The sequence below is a fragment of the Prionailurus bengalensis genome, chromosome A3 (genome assembly GCF_016509475.1).
Source record: "Prionailurus bengalensis isolate Pbe53 chromosome A3, Fcat_Pben_1.1_paternal_pri, whole genome shotgun sequence".
In the NCBI taxonomy this organism is placed as follows: Eukaryota; Metazoa; Chordata; class Mammalia; order Carnivora; family Felidae; genus Prionailurus; species Prionailurus bengalensis.
Window position 1 is genome coordinate 1,197,755 of NC_057354.1, and position 19,915 is coordinate 1,217,669.

Genomic DNA, 19,915 nt, shown 5'->3' on the forward strand with positions numbered 1-19,915 from the left:
GGCTGTTTCCAGAAACGCCTGTGTCCAGGGAGTGGGACGTGCCCCCGGAGCCCCTTCCCGGTGTGCCCACCCTAGCTCATTCCGTCCGTCCGTCTCTCGCTCACTCTCTCCCGTAGCTTCTTCAGGGAAAAAGAAGCACTTCGACCTCTCTCCCTCCCTCTGGCCCTGCTCCCCTGAGCAGCACACATACTCCTTAAAATACTCCACATGCAAAATACTCCTGGCCATACCTCTCGGTGCGGCACCTGTCTTAGGGGGAGCCCAGCAGGTCCGGGAAGTAAAGGCTGATCCAGAAGGCAGCTGACAGGCCGCCATCAGCCTGGAGCCCGGAGCCCAGTGGGACAATGGGTGGTAACAGGCCGGGGCCGCCATTATCGTCTGTGCTCACGAGTGTCCTGAACTCGTGTGTGCGTGTCCGTCGCACTACATACAGTTTCCCTCGCCACGCGGATCCCTCGGTCCTCGGCTGCGGTCAGAACAGAAAATACCTGTCCCACCGGGAGCCCCCTCACGGCTCGCTCCTCCCGACGCCCCACCTCGCCGGAAACGGCCCTCGAAACCCCCTCCCACTCTCTAGACAGCCTGGCCTCCAGTGTGCTTGACCGAGGCTAGCAGGGTGACCCCCTTGCCTGCTTATCCGGACGGGGGTTTTCCCAAGACACAGGCCTTCCATTTTCAAACTGTGTGCTGGTCACCCAGGGGTTAGGTCCTCAAACGGAAGAGCACAGAAACAGCATGAATAAAACCGGGCAGAGGGCCCTCCTCTCCGCTCGCACGCCTCCTGCGGGACGCCCTGAACCCCCCGCCGTATGCCATGGAGACCGTGGCCTGGAGCACACAGTGTCTGCTGAGGGTGGGGGCCCCACTGCTGCCCCCGTGGCTGCTCCGAAGGGGGGGGGGCGAGGCCACTCTACGCAGACAACAGGCAGGACCCAAGGGACAGTGGTTTCTGTTTGGTCTGAGGGACAATCTCGCAGCAAGAGCTTCAGGGAGCAGGAGTGGCCGAAAGTGCTCACAGGAGTGACTCTGCAGGGGAGGGGGGGGCTGAGACGGGGGAGGGCCGTTCCCCGAGCTACGGCCACTTTCTGTAGGCCTGCTTCTCCCAAGATGCCTGCACCCAGCTGGCCGGCCCAGCACCAGAGCGTCTCCACTCAACACATAGCCCATCCGGATTTTAGGGGAGGTGATGGGGGGGCGGGCCCCGAGGGAGAGACGTCTCCAGAAGGCGCAGGAGCTGGCCAGAGAGGGAGGGCAGCCAGCGGCGGCTCAGCGAAGCTGTAGGAACAGGGAGCAGACAGGAATCGGCATCTAATGAGCACGTCGTCGGGATGATTTTGCTCTAATTTCTTGCTTAATAGGGTCGGTTTAAAAAGTAATTTTGAGGAGCCATGCCTCCCCTAAACCTGTTCGTTATCACGACGGGCCTCCCCCTCCGGCACTGCAGGGGACGTGGTGGTTAATTAATACCGTGTCGGGAAGTGGCCGTGCTGACAGATGAGGGACATGGACGGACTTTCAAGGATACTGACTTCATTAAGCAGCCTCATTACAGCCGCAGAGCCGCTAAGTATGCTGTTTAAGGGGCGCTCAGCTCTCGGCTACTCCCCTTCTCCTCTCCGCCCACCACCTAAGTGAACCAAGGATGTTTCCAAAATAGCGACAAACGGGCAAACAAGGTCAGAGGCCCCTGCAGGCACCGACAGGTGTGCGCCCCGCGCCCTCAGCCGCTCCGGACACAGCGGCGGGACAGGCGGGCGAGGGAGGGCGAAGACGGAGCCCGAAGCCGTCCCGAGCGCCAGGTGCGGATCTGCTCTGGGGGCTTCGCGCTCTCTGGGCCCTCGCGGGGCCTCCCCACGGCCGTTCCTCTGGCCTGACGGGTCAGCAGGGCGCTGCCCTGTGCCAGCGCCGTCTAGAGGTCCCTGGTCCCCCGCAGGCGGAGGGGGGCGGGGGTGGCCTGTGAGGGGGCCGTTCATTCTTTCACAGCGTGACTGTGTCCTCTTTCTTTGTATTGTGGCTTTTTGTTACGTAAACCGACGTTTTAACCATTTTGGACTGCATAGTTCAGCAGCCTCAGATACATTCCCAGTGCTGTGCAACCACTATACCGTCTATTCCAGAACTCTGCTATCATCTCTAATTTGATTTTTCTCAAGTCGGGCTTCTGAAGATATGATTTACATCCAGCAAAATGTGCCGGCTTAAACACACGGTTCCACGAATATGGGAGACATGTGCCATGTAGACACCACCCCCAGGATCGAGACAGAGAATCCCGCCATCACCTTCTCGCGCTGGCCTAGCCCCACGACCGCCAGCACACAAGGTAGCCTAGCCTTTTCCGAAACATCTTTCACTCGGCATGGTGCATCTGAGGTTCACCGAGGTCCCCCTCCGGGCCTCAGTCTTACTGTCTGTAAAGCGGGATGGTAATCATCAGCCCAAGAGGCTTCTGGCAAACCGTGAGAGACGTTTCCATAAATCTCAGCGCCTCGCCTGCCGCACCTTGGTTTTTGCGGAAGTAGCCCCCACGTGAGCCTCTGTGACGCGAGACAGACTTTCCGGGGCAAAATGAGCAGTCTTCACGGGAAGACCCGATTGGCGCGTGCTGAGACCTCCCAAGACCGTTCCTGCCTGGGATTCCGGGCCAGCTCCGTGGCGAGGCGGCGTCCAGGGCCGTCAACACCAAGCGCTCTGGCAGTCAGCCCACCAGTCCCCCACGTCGCTTCGCCTTTCCAGACACATGTCTTCTGGGTTAAAACTCATGCGGCCCACCTGGCTGCTGCTGGTGGCCCCCGTGGCAGGTGAGAGGGGTTGAGAGTTTGGGCAAGGAGCCGCTGGGTGGCCCGCGCTCAGGACACGCGGAACCTAGAGCCGTTGTGCCGAACCCGTGAGAACCTCGTCTGAAACAAGAACGGCTTGTAGCGAATGAGCCGTGAGTCGTGCTGGGGACATAAACTGCAAAATGGGCCGTGAGAGGTTTGATGCTCCTCAGACTTGTCCCAAACTCCTCCCACTGCACTTCTTAGATACAGCAACACGGAGACGTCTTTAACAAGCGAGTGAGTTGAAAGTCGTCAGGGTTAAGTCCCTGACATCATGCACGGACGGGCGTGCACGTGTGACCCGAGTGGCCGCAGCTGGCGCCCAGCGGAGCCGCGTGCTTCGCCACTGGCTGGACCTCCGTGTGCCCCGGCCACAGACGTCAGCAGGGAGCTATCTTCATAAACAGGAGGTATTCATAATCCCCCGTGTGGCAGCTCAATTATCTGTCCAGCGGCAAGGGACTGTTACGGATGAGGCTATGATTAAATTTCCTCATGTAACGACCCTAAGTAAATCTTTGCAATTTTCATTTTGTGGAGATTTAATATAGATCGGCGCCCTGTTGTTGGCTCCCATTTTAATCCAAAGTCACTCATTAAATGGAGACCGGCAGACGTCGGTGGGCAAGGCCTGTGGGCTGAGCCGCGGACTGGACGAGCCAGCCCCCGTTCCAGATGGACGGCTGCTGGCCTCGTTCTGTGATGGGCGCTAATCTGAAACCTTGACCTGCTTCTCTGCACATTACGCATATTAAATGCAACCTGGACACCGAGGGATGGGACGTTGTGTGGCCACAGACAGGAACTAGAGACCGTCACGTTCACGGTACCAACAGTTCCCGAGATTTACCAAGTAGAAGAGTGGCAGGAAGTGCTGTTTACAACAGGCTATGATTCCCGTGTTAAAGGAAGAAAAATGTATGCAGGGATCAGATCTTCGTGGAGGGAGACGAGACGCTGCCCGCGGTGGGGCTTCTGGGGAAGAGGCTGAGGGCCCGGTGGGGAGGGGAGAGGGGACGCGGCCCCGGTGGCAGTTCTATACCCAGCCGTCTTCACACACTACGGATATTGTCTATGAACCCCGGAGACTAACCGTCGTGGGTTGAGTGTGGCTCCAAGTTACGTCCGTGTCCTGATGCCTGGACCTTGTGAATATCACCTTGCAGAGCAAACTGTGTGAGTCAGTTAGGGATCTTGAGAAGAGGCACCTGTCCTCTCCTAGATCACCCGGCTGCACCCCAAAGGCACTCACCTGCATCCAAATCAGCAAAGGCAGAGGGAGTAGGGGGAGCTGCAGGGGGAGGCAGCAGAGAGGGGGCGGGAAGCCCGACGGACACCTACCCCAGGGTGGGAGGAGGCAAGGGGATTGTCCCCTGGAGCCTCAGGAGGCAGTACAGCCCCTGCTGACTCAGCCGTGGCCCAGAACTGTGGGAGAGCTCGGTTCCGACCCAGCAGCGGCCACCACAGGGAAAGTATTGCAGACAGAAGGGAAGTGGTCTAACCTTGGTGGATACAAAACGACCCAGTCCACCCACTTGGGTCTCCCGGCCGATTTCCACTTTCCCCCTGGGGCCTCAAGTCTTCTGTGTGACTTTATTCTTCCAGAGGAACAAAAGGAGGGTGTGGCAGTGGTTGCCCCAAGTATGAACCACACACTAGGATGGGTCCCTCCCAGGGACTGGAAGAAAACCACTCAAAGACATCCCTTCCTCCAAACAAAACTGTCCTCCCAGCAAGCCCGGGGCCGTCTCGTCTGAGTTAAGCTCTGTGGTGCCTGTGGGTGTCCGAAGGGGCCACCGGCGAGGTAGCCCCTTTATCAGTCTGTTTCTTTTCTTTTTTTAGAGAAGTTTTTCTTTTTTTAATGTTTTGTTAATTTATTTTGAGAGAGAGAGAGAGAGCACATGTGCTGGCGCAAGCAGGGGGAGGGGCAGAGGGAGAGGGAGAGAGAGAATCCCAAGCAGGCTCCGCACCGCCAGCACAGAGCCCGATGCGGGGCTCGAACTCAACAACCGTGAGATCATGACCTGAGCTGAAACCAAGAGTGGGACGCTTAACCGACTGACCACTGAGGCGCCCCATCAATCTTTTTGAGAGCACGGTGCTGTCCTCTGTCCAGGGTCTTTGCTGATGTCCTTGCAGACAGGGACCTGTGTCCTCTGGGGCACACCTGTCCCTTGGGCCCATCCGCACTGCCCGGATCACGCCTGGTCTAGCAGACACGGACACACTTCCCAGACTTCAGCAGGACGCCTTACCCTGGACCACATGGGGCCCCCCAGCCGTCTCTGCGAGCCCCTCTGTCCCCCAATGCCCTGCCCCAGCGACTGCAGGCCGGGGGGGGGGGGGACATCCAGACACACTGGGCTCTATCAGTCCCCTTATATTTTATTGGTAGTAATAAATGCCCGTGCTAATTAACGGAATAGGTTTAACCGCAGTAATGACTGTATCACAGGAGTGGCCCTTCTGCGTCTTACATAAAACCCTCAGTGATAAAATTTCCTCTGTGCCATTTTCATTAAGTTTCCGTTGTTCTGAAGTGAGGCACAGGTTGTGCTAGAACATTCTGAAGGGGCTGCTGGAGCCTCACACCCGTGCTCCACTTGGGAAATGGGGTGGGGGTGCAGCGCTCGGATCCCGGGATCTGGAACATGCCCTCAGAACCATCTCTCCCCACGCCGTGGCCAGGCTGGAAGCGGGGGAGGACTGCACAGGCGACCCGGACAGGGCAGAGCCAGAGGCCCGGACAACCCGCTGATCGCCGAGCCTCAGTGTCGCAGTCTGGGTGGGGATGGGAGTCTCTCCCAGGTGCGTGCCTGCCTCCCTTGGGCTCAGCAGACAGACTTCTTACAAATGAGCCGTTTGGGGACCCTGGGCAGCACACGAGGAACTGTGTCCCCAGAAACCAACTTGCGCAATGCTTCCGGAGAGATCAGCCTGCTCTCAAGAGCCTGGGTACATTTTCTCTCCCACGGGGATCAGCTCCCAGGATTCATTTGGACCTTCACCTGGTCCCCAGTGCCCGGGGCTAACTGTGCCCACTGACCCCTTGCCATTGCCAGGGAGGAACTGTGGGCAGCCGCGTCTCTCAGACATGGGCGCAGGAGCACCCAAAGACAGCACGAGGAAGCCAGAACAAGGACCCCCCAGGCCAGGCCCTAGACCAGAGCCCATCCCGCTGGCAGCGTGGGCCCCGTCTCTGTAAGGGGGAGGCACTCCTGACTCCCGAGCCGCAGGTCTACAGGGACTGGGAGCCGACTGGGGGGTACGGGTGCGGACGCAGTGGACGCGAGTTCCCGCCATCGCTGTGATCGCAGACAGACGGGTACCTGTGTCAGCAAAGCCAACTGTCCCAAGGTCACCACCTCCGTCCTTCCAGACCTACACATGGAAACCCCAGGAGAGTCATGTCGGAAATCAAGAGCCTGCATTTTTACAACACGAGTTCAGGCTTTCCGCTGATTCTGACACTTGTTCTCTTTGTTCTCGACTGGTTTATCCTCCCTGGGCCTCCCATCCCCCATCCCAGCCTCCCTCCCCCCCCAGCCTCCCTCCCCCCCCAGCCTCCAGTCCCACTCCGTCCACTCCCATCCCCCCCCCCCCGGGGCCTCCCCTCTCTCTTCCTCTCAGCCTGGGGAGTCTGCCCTCACGTGAGGCCACTGCCCAGGAGAGGCCTATGACCTCTGAGGGCCCCTGTCTGTCCCTTGGATGCTTCCACAGACCCAGGCGGGCGGCAGAGTTTGCCAGGAAGCAGTCACTCTTTGTCAACTGAAGCCAAGAGCCGAGGCCGCAGGGCAGCGCCTGCCCCCAGCTGCTGCTGTCCTCTCTGTAAACCACCAGCCGCTGGGCCCAGCTCAGGCCCTCTCAGGGCCGCCAGCAGGCCCATCCATGAATATTGATGGCACTGCCTTTGTGACAAGCGTCCCACATGGGCCCGGGCCCGCTGCAGAGCGGCCGCTGCTCCGAGACCTATCCGGCTTTGTTGAGGGCCAGGACGCGCGGCGGCGACAGATGGACACTGGCCTCCAAACCTCTGTGCGCCCGAGCCCTGCACAAAGGAGCCAGGGATGTTTTTAATATCACACACTTGCCTCGGGGCTTGTTTTCAGTCCCATTTACCAAGGGCTTGGGCTTTTTATCAGTCAAACGCCTTAAGCACTTTGTCAACTTGGACATCTGGCCGCGCGCTTACAATTTTTTTATTTGCTAAAATATTTAACAGTGTGGCGGGGGGGGGGGGGTCCACCGGAGACTTGGGCCGCCGTGGCACATGCGGGCACCAGCCACCCCAGCAAAGCACCACAGGGGACCCCGTGGGAGTGGCTCTTCCCTGGTGGAGCAGTGGGAGTTCACCCCATTCGGGGCCTGGTGGACGCCTCGCCGTGTTCCCGCCTCTAAACCGTAGGGATCTGTGAAGTCAGCAGACAGTCGTGATTGACAACGGGGCTGTAATCGATCCTGTACGTGCCCGTCCACGGCAGCAGTCTGTTGGGTACCAGAGCGCAGCCGAGGCTGGAGTCGGCCCAAGTGCCCACCAGCCCGTGAACGGATGGACCAGACGTGGCCCATCTAGACACTGTGCGCCACTCAGCCACACGAGAAACGTGGTTCTGACTCGCACGGCGTGCGTGGGCCTGGAGAACGTGACGCGGGGCGAAAGCGGCCACTCACAAAAGGCCACACGGTGTGAGATTCCACTGGCACGAACTGCCCACAGCAGGCAAACAAGGGGGACAGGAAACGGATGGGTGGTTGGCAGGGGCGGGCGGTGCGGAGGGCAGGGGCGGGGGGGTGCGGCGTCCTTCTGGGGTGATGAAAAGTCTGGAACCGTACAGTGATGAGATGATTGTACAAAATTAAAAATGGTTAACATGGTAAATTCATAAAAGGGAATTTACCAAGATGAGGTGACGCTGGTACTGGCTGTAATGGCCTTAACCCTGATCATCAGAGGTCATCAGTGATTAAGGGTCCCCTTGTGCTCAGCACGGCTGTCTGCTGAGGCCACATTAATGAGCAAGAACAGGCATGGACAGCAACCGGATAACTTAGTCTGAGATGAAGGAAGGCTTCCTGGAGGAGGTGACGTTGGGCTGAGCTCAGGAGAATGGGGAGGGGGTCCAGGCTGGGAAACAGCAGGGAGGCCATTGAGGCAGCAGTGTGGCTCCCAGGGATGAGAGAAGGATGACCGAGGTAGGGAGCAAAGAGGTCGAGAGGGCAGTGCCAGGCACCCTGCTCCTGCCCCAGGAACAGCGGCTCACCCGTGTAGAAAGGAGGTACATCAGAGGGCAGTTTGCCTGCCCCGTGGGCCCTTCCCTGAGCCCCTCCCACGTGCCCGGCCTGGTGAAGCTGTTCTCTCATGCCTGCCCTGGGCCCCACACTTCCCAGGTAAGGATGCTGAGGCTCAGAGAGGGTGGGTCACCGTGAACCCCATGCCCCCTCCGGGCAAGGCCTCAAGCCTGAGTCTGGAGCTCCTCTCCAGCAGAGGGAGGCAGCAGCCTGCCAGCTCCAGTGAGCGCCCCGAGAGATAAAGACTCCTGAGAAGTCCCAAGAAACTGGCCCAAAGCCTGTGGTCCTACAGCCTGGGCCCCGGGAAGCCGAGGTCCCCAGTGTTGGGCCAAGTCCTCAGTCCTGGTGAGGACCACTCTCCATGCCTCACCCTCTCCTGGGCCACCGTAAGAGGCCACCAGCAGCACACGAGTGCACGGTTGCAGGAGCCACCAGACTGACTGGGGTGCTCCTGCCTCAGACCAGCCTCCATCACTCACCAGCAGAGGGGGCCTAGCCCCTGGGGCTGCACGCAGTCTGAGGACCCCATCCCCAAATGCCTGTGCACAGGGGATGACCGTGGTGCCATCCGCGTCTGCCTATAGCACTGAAGGTCCACAGCCAGGGCCAGGCCAACAGGAGACAGCACGAAGGACACAGTGTGGAGGGACAGATCCTGGATGGCTAGGGGAAACTGAGCCCTCCCCAGCCTGGAGGGTCTGCCTGGCTGTCAGAGGACATTCCTGGGAAGAGGTACAGAGAGGCTGGGGTAGGGGGTGTTGTAGGGCATGTTCTGGGGAGATGGTCAGGGCCACTGTGGGTCACGATCCTGTCCCCAGACAGGCTGGTGGTCATCGAGCAGGGTCTCTACGTCCAGGAGCTCCCAGTGGCCCCAGATGTGCCCACCTCACCCTCACCAGTCCCACGCCCCCTCTCTCGGCCCGCCCTCCTGCTGTGCCAGGCCCCCTCGGCTTGCTGCCCCCCACCCACTCCCCTGTCTCCTGCCTGCCCCCACTGTCTGAGGACAGAGACGGACCCACTCCACCCCACAGCGGGTTGGCCAAGGCACCTCTACACTCCTGGATCCATCCACAGTCCTAGTGCCCACACTGTCTGGGGAGCAGAGGAGTGAGAAAGATTCCAGAGGCTTCCACACAGTCAGCATGCCCAAGCTTGGACCAGTTCCCCAAAATGGCCCAGCAGGGTGTTGACCTACAGCCCTCCACACCCACCTGGCCTTTGGACACTGTTCTCAGAGCCCTGAGTGTTCCCCCGCCCCCCATCTCTTCCCGTCACACCCACCAGACCCTGCAGGATGCCATCCCGGAGAAGCCACTCGGACTTCCCAGCCCAGGTCAGCCCATGTTCCCACCCCATGAGCCATCCAGGCCTTTTTCCTGAGCTGGGCAGGACCCCATCATTGACACCTGGAGTCAGCACCTCGGACAGGGCCAGGTCCTGGGGGAGCCCAGCAGGGACCCTGGAAGGGGTTCACCAGGTTACCACCCCAACTCCGGGAGGGGACAGCAGCAAGACAGGACTCACCTGTGGAGGAGGGTGGCAGCAGGGACTGGACCCGACCGGCTGGACCCAGGATGCAGTAGAGGGGGCCCTGCGGCCAGCTTGGGACGCAGTGGAGGGGGGCATGACGGCCCACTCGAGACGCTGTGTCCTCCATCGGCTTCTTCAAAGAGGACATCTGTTCGTCTCTCAAGGAGACCGGCTTCTCTCCCCGCCCTCCTCTGGATGAGCTTCCATGTCCCCACAAAGGTGCCGACAGACATGAAATGTGCCCGCCAAGCCCACCCTCATGTGGCTGAGCGTCTCGGGCTGACCCTGGGTCACCTGCACCCCCCCCCACCCCGTCTGTCCCTCCCAGCTCCGGGGCTCCATCCCCACGGGTCTGGGCCACGCAGCCCCCTCTGCCAGCACCGCCAGGACCCCAGCCGGCTCGCGCAGGTTCTGGTGCACCTCTTGCCTTTAGATGTTCAGCAGCATGAATATTCTTATTTTTTATTTAAAACTAATTTGGAGTTCTCGCTCTCTAAGGGGCTTCTAATCACCAAAAATCGCCTACGGCAAGAGCTGATTGACAGGCCAACGTGGCCACTTCTGAAGAACAAATTGGCCATTGGCGGAGCCACATACAAAGAGAAATGCCAAGGGCTTGTATTTATGAGCTATTAGGGAGAATGCTATTAGCATCTGCTTCCCACATGGGCAAAAACACCTGTCAGACATCAGGAGACCATAAAACAGCACACGTTTAATAGTTACTTTGTTTAAAAAGTCATTAAAATTGAATGTCAGCTAAAACTTAGGAAAACAGTTATTCTTCAAACCCCTTTGATTCTTGCTAGCAAGCACACAGGACTCTTTCTTCCCAGGACAAAGACACAAGTTTGTAAAGGGGAGGGGGGGACTGCCCCAGAGCAGCTTCAGTGACAGAGCGAGGCTTGAGGGAGAAGTGTCTGTTGGGACCCCCGATGAGGTCCTGGGTGTGGTGGGGTGGAGGTGCCTGCCCACCCTGTGGGATGGCTGGCTGGACAGGGCTGCACCCTCACCAGAGTCTGCAGATTGGGTCATCCCAAAGGCCTCCACCCTGACTGTCCCCACTTGCCCTCAGTCCTCCCCAGCAGGGTCCTCCCCAGGCAGTGTCCTCTCCAAGCAGGGTCCTCCCCAGGCAGGGTCCTCCCGAGGCAGGGTCGTTCCCAGGCAGTGTCCTCCCCGAGCAGGATCCTCCCCAGGCAGGGACCACAAACGAGGTGGGCTCTCTCCAGCCACGAGGAGGCAAGTGCAGGTCCCTCACATCTCCTCAGTGTCCCCAAGAGCTGCCAAGTAGCCAACAATTAGGGCCAATTCTGGAGACGGCTCCTGATGGGAACTCATGGGCTCAAGCCCAGGATCGGGTCAGAGTGGCAGGTGGGGCTGGGGGGCGCTAGTCAGGCAGCCAGAGCAGGGCCAGGCCAGTCCGAGGGGCTGTCCGCCCTGGAAGGTGGAGACAACTGCCCGCTGCTCACAAACAACAGATGGTCCCGGGGACAGAAATTGGCCCACAGCCCTTGTCACATTCGCTACACAATGTGGGTCAAATACTGAAGGCGGGGAGAGAGAGGTTTGCTTTGGGAGATGGCAGGGGCAGGGAGCCCTGGTACAAGCGAAGCCCACCATCGTCTCCACCCCACTGGACAGAGGGGAAGGGAGACGGGGCGGCCCAGGTCACATCCCTGACCCTCACCACACGGAAGAAAGGACTGAGATGGCCGGAGTCACGACCCTGATTGTCACTGGTTGGAGGGGAAGAACGAGGCCAGGGTTAGGCACAGGCACAGGCAGCTGATGAGAGCGACCAGCCAGCGCTAGGGACTTTGGCCCCAAGAACGTTGTTCTTGCTCAGGTTCTTGGCCCATCTTTGCCTGGGGCCTGCATGGGGCTGGGGGGCTCAGCCCAGGGCTGCACGTCAGCTAAAGGTTGGTGGAAGGAAGGAAAAGTCCCGCCTGGCCATGTCAGGGCTTCGGAGCTCCCAGGGTAGCTGGACAGCTGGACGTAGAGACCCCAAGAGAGAGCAGACACTGTAATTGGCCAGTTTTGACAACGTGACCCGTGCTACAACGGACCGGGTAGCCCAGCCTGGGGCATCTTTCATGTAGATGAGTTAACCCTGGTGAAATCGTTTCAGCAGCAGAGCCGTGGAAATGTTGGACATGGTGTGTGTGGCCGCGTGGAATGATGAGCAAGGACTTCCGCGGGCTCAGCGAGGAAGCTCTGGAGAACGTTCTCCAGGGAACGCGTCACATGATAGAAGCTGTGTGGGGTCTGTGGCTCTGGTGTCCTCGCGGGTGGTGCCTGCGGACCCGTGTATGCTCGGTCATCCATTTGGGGCAAAGTCCTGGGGACGGGGCAGAGAAATCTGAATGGCGGCACAGCCCTCCTTCCCCAAAAAGCCATCATCCTGGGGAGAAAACGGCATGAGATGATGATGCTGAGGGTCCGTGGGGGACACTGCAGCTCGTCCCCAACCTCCTCACCCCAGCTCAGCCCCAGGGACTCAGGGACTCCTGAGGAGTGGCAGTTTGGGAAGACCAGGGGTGGTGAACCGTGTGGAGGGCTGGGTCTTATTGTCCCTGTCCTTATACTGGGGGAGCCTGGGGCAGGGACTCCCTAGCCCCAAATTCCAAATGACCTTCAGGAAGCTTTCGGACCGTGTACCGTCGAACAACGCTCTAATCCCAGCCTGTGAGACAGGGCCGCTGTCCTGCAGGGACAGAGGGAGGAGGACCCGGGGTTGGACCGCGGGCCGGACAGGCTGGAGCCGCTCCTCGGTGGGCATCAGGGGCCACGGACGGAGGTGAGTGACCCCGGAAAACACCGTCAGCGCCCCGGACGGGGGGGCCACACGTCCCCGTTGGGGACCAAGTCTCCTCACGGAGGGCACAGAGGGGCCAGCGCCCGACCGAGGCACGCGCACACGGACAGCGGCCTGAAGCCCTGTCACCAAGTATCAGCAGTCCTCTCTCGGGGGCATTTATTCCCACTCATTCGTCCTCCGCATTCTCAGCAAAGAGCGTGTCTCTGCCAAGTCCATCAGGGCAGCGTCTCCAAACTGGAAAGGAGAGCAAGTGTGGGCCCAGGGGGGCCGATGGTGCGTGCGCCCCCCGGCACTGCCCACGAGCTGGGAGGTTCCAGGCGGGTTCGCCGCCCCTCTGCCTTCCTGGGAATGGGGTGCCAACCTGACGGCCTCTTCCCCTACTGTTCGAGGACGCCAGACAGGCTCCGTGACCCGCCACGGCCTCTGTCCCTCCGGATGCAAGGAGGCGGCCGGTACCGGGCACCTGACCTGGTCTCTGAATAGCCCTGTGCGCCGACATTTGCAGCTGAGGCAAAATCTGCAGGACGTTAAACCAGACGCTTTTCCTTAATGTTATTTTGAGAGAGAGGGAGTGAGCGTGCGCAAGCACCCGTACGCAGAGCAGGGGCAGAGAGGGAGGGAGAGAGAGAATCCCAAGCAGGCTCTGAGCTGTCGGCACAGAGCCCAACATGGGACTCGAACTCAAGAACTGTGAGATCCTGACCTGGGGCGAAACCGAGTGTCAGACGCTCAACCGCCTGAGCCCCCAGGAGCCCCGTTAAACCAGACACGGTCAGCGGCAGTTAGCACATTCGGTGCTGTGCGGCCCCACCGCCTCTCGTTCCGGAACATTCCTTCACCCCAAACGGAGGCCCGCCACCGGCGGCAGTCACGCTCTGCCCACCCCGATCCCTGGCAACACCGATCTGCTTCTGCCCCTGCGGACTTTCCTACGACTCGTGTCCTCCTGGGTCCGGCCTCTCACCCCACGCCGTGGTTTCAAGGCTCGTCCACGCGGCCGCGCCCACGCTTCGCTCCTTGCTGAGCCCGAGTGACACCCCGCCGGGGGCTGGACCGCGTTTGGCGGACCCGTCGTTGTCTCCAGCTCTGGCTGCCGCCAGCGTCCGCGTGTGGGTTCTGCACGGACACCCCGCCATCCCTCTTGGGCGCACGCGGAGCGCTGGAGCTGCTGGGTTGCTATGGAAACCTCACCGTTCGGCGTCTGAGGATCTGCCAGGCGGCTCTGCCCGGGGGCTGCACCCTGTACCCCCCCCCCCGGCCGGCGTGAGTGGGGCTCCGCTTCCCCACCGCGTTCACGCCAACGCTTCCTGCGGCCTGTGTGCTGATTCCAGCCGCCTCCTGGCTGGGCGCCGGGCCCACCGAGGTGGATCCGCACGTCAGCAAATGATGATGCCGTGCGTCTTTCCACGGGCCGTGCTGTGCGCCAGGGCTTACGGGCCCGCGGCTTGTTTGTGGCGAGCAGGACTGAGCCGTTCGTTCCCCTGGACGCCGGTCGCTGGGGCGCTGTGTTCTGTCTGCACCGTGGTCTCCGGGCCTGCACTGGCGTTTCTGTTGCAGCAAAGGGAGAGTCTCAGACACGGAGGACGTGGGTCTCCCCCCAGCCAGGAGAGGCTGCCCCGGGGGCCGGGTGGAGATTTGCTGCAGGAGGTCACAGGGGGGGTCTCGGCACCACCCTGTGGGGAGGGACGGAGCAGGGGGAAAGCCGCAGCCACAGCCGAGGTCTCCATGGCCCCGCGGGAGGTTCTGGAGCTATGACAGCCCTCACTGCGGTCCGGCTGAGGCTGGGGGGCGGGGGTGGGGTGGGGCGGCGGGCCAACCCTGAGGGAGGCGCAGCCTGGGAAAGGGGCTCGGCTGGCAGCTGCCAGCAGCCCCCACCCCCATCCTAAGTGGGGTCTGGCCGCCCACAGCATTTTCTATGGCCTCCAGGGCAGCCTCACCTGCCCTCTACGGCCCTGGGTTCAGGGCAGGTGGCAACAGAGAAGCCACACTGTATGGCTGAATTGTGTCCCCCAAACCCAATGTGGAAGCTCTAACCCCCGGGATGTTGGGGTGACTGTATTTGGAAGGGGGGTTCTCACAGAGGTGATCAGGTCAAATGAGGTCAGTGGGGTGTGCCCCACTCCGGTCCGTGTCCTTGTAAGGAGAGATCTGGAGGACGGCATCTGCACGGGGGCCCAGGAGAGAGGCCTGGGGTGGGGGCGGCCTCTGTGGTTGGAACCCCTAGCACGCAGCACTTTGTTCTGACAGCCTCGGGACGCTAAAACGCCACCGTCACACCTACCCCGAGGGCGCTGGGCTGGTCCCTGTGGCGGCGCCTAATTCTGGGAATACAAACGTGCATCCAGGCAGGCACAGAGATAGAAGACAGGAGGGGGGCCGACAGAATACGAAACGTCCCTGCTGGGTGCAGCAGGTGTCGGGGAAACCGCTGGCTCGTACACAGGGAGCCCGTCCCCCAGGCGTCCTCTTCGCCGAGGAACAGGAGGAAATAGGAAAATACATTCCCAGCCTGGGCTCCGGCTGAAGGCTCTCTGAGCCAGAGGAAGAGGAAAAACTTGAACCACTTACGGGTTTGCCGGATGGCAATTAATGCTAACGCGTTAAATAATTTAATTGGACAGGGTGGACTTCGTGTCACATGTCCCTGGCATTAGTGGCATCTCCGGTAGTCTGTCCTTGGCACAGACGCTTTCCCGGCTCCTTCCTAAAGCAGCTCCTGGGTCCTCTGCCCACCTGAGCAAAGGCAGGCATTGCTTTTGTGAGCAGGAGGAAGTGGGCATCGGTCAAATTCTCCCTGAACAACAATCGTGAGCCAAGACTGGACAGCCGAAGGGCGGCTGGGGACGCCCTGAAACGCAGGGCCCCCCTGCGGTCTTCCCAAGAGAACGAGCCCCGTTCCTCCCGCAAGCCGGACCCAGCTCAGACGCCCCCAGACCCTCCAGCACCCACATTGGACGGGCACACCCCTCCACTCTCTCCTCAGGGAGCCCTAACCCGTCACCCGAAAGCCAGGCTACTTTACATCAATCATCGTATTCTCTCTAGCAGCCGCTGTAGGTCGGGCATTGGAGGGGGCTCATCTGGGCCATTCTGTCGGGGGCTCCTCGTGCAGTTAGCCAGAGAGCCTCTGTCTCTTCCTGCACACCAGGGCCTCCCCGTGTCTCCCTCACAGCATGGTGGGGGCCCCAGACCCAGTGTCCCAGGGGAGCTTTCCCTGACCTAATCCAGAAATCACCTTCCGGTCTTAGAGCCCACCTAGATCCAAGGTGCTTAAGGGAAGGAATTTGGGGGCTACTTTTAAAATAGCAGCTCAGCTTCTCAGGGAGGAAGGGCCTCCCTCCCCTGTGCCCGCTTCCCCCCGAGGCGGGCACAAAGCTGCCTGATCAATGCCAAGGCAGCAGACCCCAGGATTCCCATCACACGTGTCCCAGGGCCTGTTGATGCTGGGTATCTCTGCCAGGCAGAGCAGAGGGCACAGTGCCCTCCACCAAGGACCACCGAGGCCAGGCCCCAGGCTGGGGGGCATGAAGGAGCACTGTTCATGAGCCCCGCCCTCAGAGCCTCTGTCTAGTGGGGGGCCCCTGCCACACCAGCACCGTGTGTGTGCCTGCACGTACACGTGTGTGCACGCATGTGTACGTGTGTGTTGGGTGATGGGGTGGGGGTGATCTAGGCAGTGACAGAGGCCAGGCCGAGGTCTGGAGGTGGAAAATATAGGCAGGGCAGAGAACAGGTGCGTCTGACCGACCACAGGCACCAGGTGTGAGGGCTGGAGGGACACGGGGCCTGGAGTCTCAGAGACTGAAGCAGGAGCCCCGGGGTCAGTCCCCGCCACTAAGCTGCCTCACTGACCTTGGCAAGAGTCATTTTAGTAGGTGGTCAGGCTGAGAGGGGCACAGGACCCTCTGGGGGGACAGAGACAGAGAGATGGAGACGGAGACAGAGGGAGCAGGAGCGGGGTGTGGGTCTCGAGCTGGCTGTCTACATCTTTGTTATAGGAGGAGGGTGGCAGGAGGGGCCCCGAGGTCTCTGCAACAGCACGGTGGCTGGCGGGCTCAGGCCCTGCCCGCTGGACGCCGGCTCACAGGGTGTGAGGAGCAGGCTGAGGTCCTTCCCCCCACTGCCAGGCGCAGCTCTGGTGAGCCCCTGGCCTCCCCGCTGCCCATGAGGACAGGCAGGGATGAGTGCCTGGTGTGGGTGGGGCCCAGGGCGGGTGGAAGGTGCGGGGACAGCACCCACCCCGAGGCACCTTCTCCCAGCTTCTAGCCCCTGCTCGCAGGACTCGGGGACACGGGGCTGCTTGGGCATGGCAGTGCTGGCCGGCCCCCCTCCCCTCTGCTGGCCTGTAACCCCACATGGCCACCGCCTCGGGCTCAGGAGGGGCGTCAGCTAGACTCCAAGGAGGACCAGCCAGGGTCCACTGCCCCATTAGGGGCTGGTCGGCGACGGAGAACACAGCTCCCCCGCCACCGGCACCAGCCTCCCCGCCAGCTTCTTTCAAAGTGGGGAGTGTCTTTTGTATTCCAAAGGCCAAAGGGCCAAGCTTGCCTTTAATTAAAATGCACGTCCTTTAATTAAAGGCCCCATAACACATGAAGGGCATCCACTGAAATAGGACGTGTGACACAGTCATTTCCCTGCTGTTAATTACTAATTAATGAAGCTATTTCAATTAATAGCTTCCCCACCTCACTCCCCCTCTGACAGGCCCCGTGCTGGGGCGCGTCCTAGAATCAGACACCAGCTCCCGTGCCAGCAGCCACCGTGCTGAATATTCATGCCACGACCTCAAAGCTTTTCAATTAAACATAATAAAATAAATCCCAGTCAAAGCGCAGGCCAATTGTAGCTCATCTCCTTCCTCGGGCTCCCGAAGAGGGGGACCAGACGGCCCGCTGCAGACAGGACGGAGCATGGCCGGTGGCCCCTGCATGTCCCCCTGGTTGTGAGGTCCGACTCACCCAGGGGGATGGGTGTCCAGAAGTCCCCGAAGGGGCAAGTGGGGACTCCCAGGGCACTGCAGTCCTGCAGCCGAAAAGACGCAGCCAGAAATGGAGGGCCAAGGAGGGCGGCCCAGAGAGGTGGGGGGCCGTTAACATGTTCATTAGGAATTTTAAGTGGCCATTAAAGATCCTGCTTTAAAGAAACAAGGAGAGGGGCACCTGGGTGGCACAGTCGGTTAAGCGTCCGACTTCAGCCAGGTCACGATCTCGCGGTCTGTGAGTTCGAGCCCCGCGTCGGACTCTGGGCTGATGGCTCAGAGCCTGGAGCCTGTTTCCGATTCTGTGTCTCCCTCTCTCTCTGCCCCTCCCCCGTTCATGCTCTGTCTCTCTCTGTCCCAAAAATAAATAAAAACGTTGAAAAAAAAAAATAGATAAATAGGGGCGCCTGGGTGGCGCAGTCGGTTAAGCGTCCGACTTCAGCCAGGTCACGATCTCGCGGTCCGTGAGTTCGAGCCCCGCGTAGGGCTCTGGGCTGATGGCTCAGGGCCTGGAGCCTGTTTCCGATTCTGTGTCTCCCTCTCTGTCTGCCCCTCCCCCGCTCGTGCTCTGTCTCTCTTAAAAATAAAAAATAGTAAACATAAAAAAAGTGACCTTATAAAAAGAAACGAGGGGGAAAGTCATTTGTGGTGACCACGTGTGGGTGGGAGCTGAAGGAAGGGCACCAGGAAGCCTGTGTGGGGTCTGGGTCCGAGGACAGGACTCAGGGAAGCCTGTGCCCCCACCCGAGGGACATCCGGAGTCTGAACCCCCAACACCCCTGCTGCCTCCTTGCTCAGGTAGGTGGAGGACAGCCCCGCCTGGAGGACCCAGCCCCCGCCCCCAGTGTCAGTCACCGGCCGGCGCCCCAAGCCCGGCCCCAGCCCCTCCCCCTCCCCCTCCCCCTCCCCTTCCGCGTCGGGCTCCTGCCGCGCTGTCCAGCCTCCCGCCTGCCCTGGCCCGCCCTCGCCGCAGGGTCCCCTGCACCTGGAACATCCTTCCAGCCCGTTCCCTCCAACGGAGCGGAGCGGCAGGGCACCCACGGACAGGGCACTGAGCAGCCCGCTGGAGGCCCCTCCCACGGCACCTAGAGGCGGCTGGACGGCCGGACGCAGCCCTGTCAGACGGCGCCCTCTGTCGGCCAGCTGCAGGTGACAGCAGCCCGGGCCTCTGGAGGTGCCTCCAGGCAGGGCCGCAGGGGCACTCACGGACTCCCGCACCCCCGGGGGCAGCGAGCTGCGAGCACGGATGGGTGTGCGGTGCAGGAGGCCGGCCCGAGCCCTACGCCCCCCGGCTCTGCTGCTTTCGCCCCCGTCGCTGCCTGACCTTGGTCCCCGTCAGTCACCGGGACCTGCCAGGGCTGTTGACAGGGGACGCGTCTGAGCCTGTGAGCGGCAGATAACACAGGGCTGGGCCCCCACCAGGCTGGAACACCCTCTGCCAGCAGCACCCTCCCTGCCAACAACCGTTTCCCCCAGACTCTGCAGCCCTGACCGAGCTCCGACACTGGCCTTGGAGCATCCAGCCCAGAGACGGCTTCCCAGATCAGGAACGGCCGTTGCCGGAGGGGGCCGGGCCCCTCTGCTGGGCACCCGGCCTGTGTCCCCAAATCCCACGTGCCTGCCTCCCTCCTCTGAGTCTGCGGAGGGGACCGAGTGGGACCCGATATGGCGTCCTGGGGGCCTGGGGCCTCAGTTCACACACGTGTATCTTGGTTCTCCTTCTGAGCAGACCCACCATCGCCCCCTGTGTCCCATGTTCCTTCAGGGGCTCAGGGTCCGAGACCCTCAAGGACTGAGCAACCACGGGAAGGGCCACCTCCTTGCTTACACTCTTAGAGACCTCACGGTTTTCTGTGGGTTGCGAAGGTGTTAAAGGCCTTACCCCGACAGCCAAAGGTTGAAACAAGCCAGGAGTCCACCGCAGAGGAGTGGGCGAACAGGTGTGGCCCGTGCACACACGGGACTGTTACCCGACCGTAAAAGGGAAGGGCGAGCCGACACCTGCTACAACATGGGTGGGGCTCGAGGACACCACGCCGAGCGGAACAAGCCAGTCCCTAAAGGACAAATACTGCATGACTCCCCTTATGTGAGGGGCCTGGGGCCCTCACCCCCAAAGGGACAGGAGGCGGATGGTGGGCCTCTGGGGGCGGGGGTAGGTGTGTTTAGCGAAGACAGGCTTCCCGTTCTGGAAACGGTGGGTGGGGACGGCCACGCGGCAGTGTGAACGCGCCAACATCCTGCGCCGCCCGCTGGCAGCGGTCATGAGGGCCGACCTCAGCTCCCGCGTCCCAGGACCGTCACCGTGTTCTGCGCTGCAGGACCTCGGCCGCGGGGGGCCCTCCGGGGCTGGGCTCCTCCTCCGCCGGGGGTCACTTGGGGAAAACCTCCAGCGGAGCACACGTGAAGGCCTTTGTGGTAAATTAACAAACATCCCTAGAACATTTCCACGCCGCCCCCCAGCGCCTCTCCGCG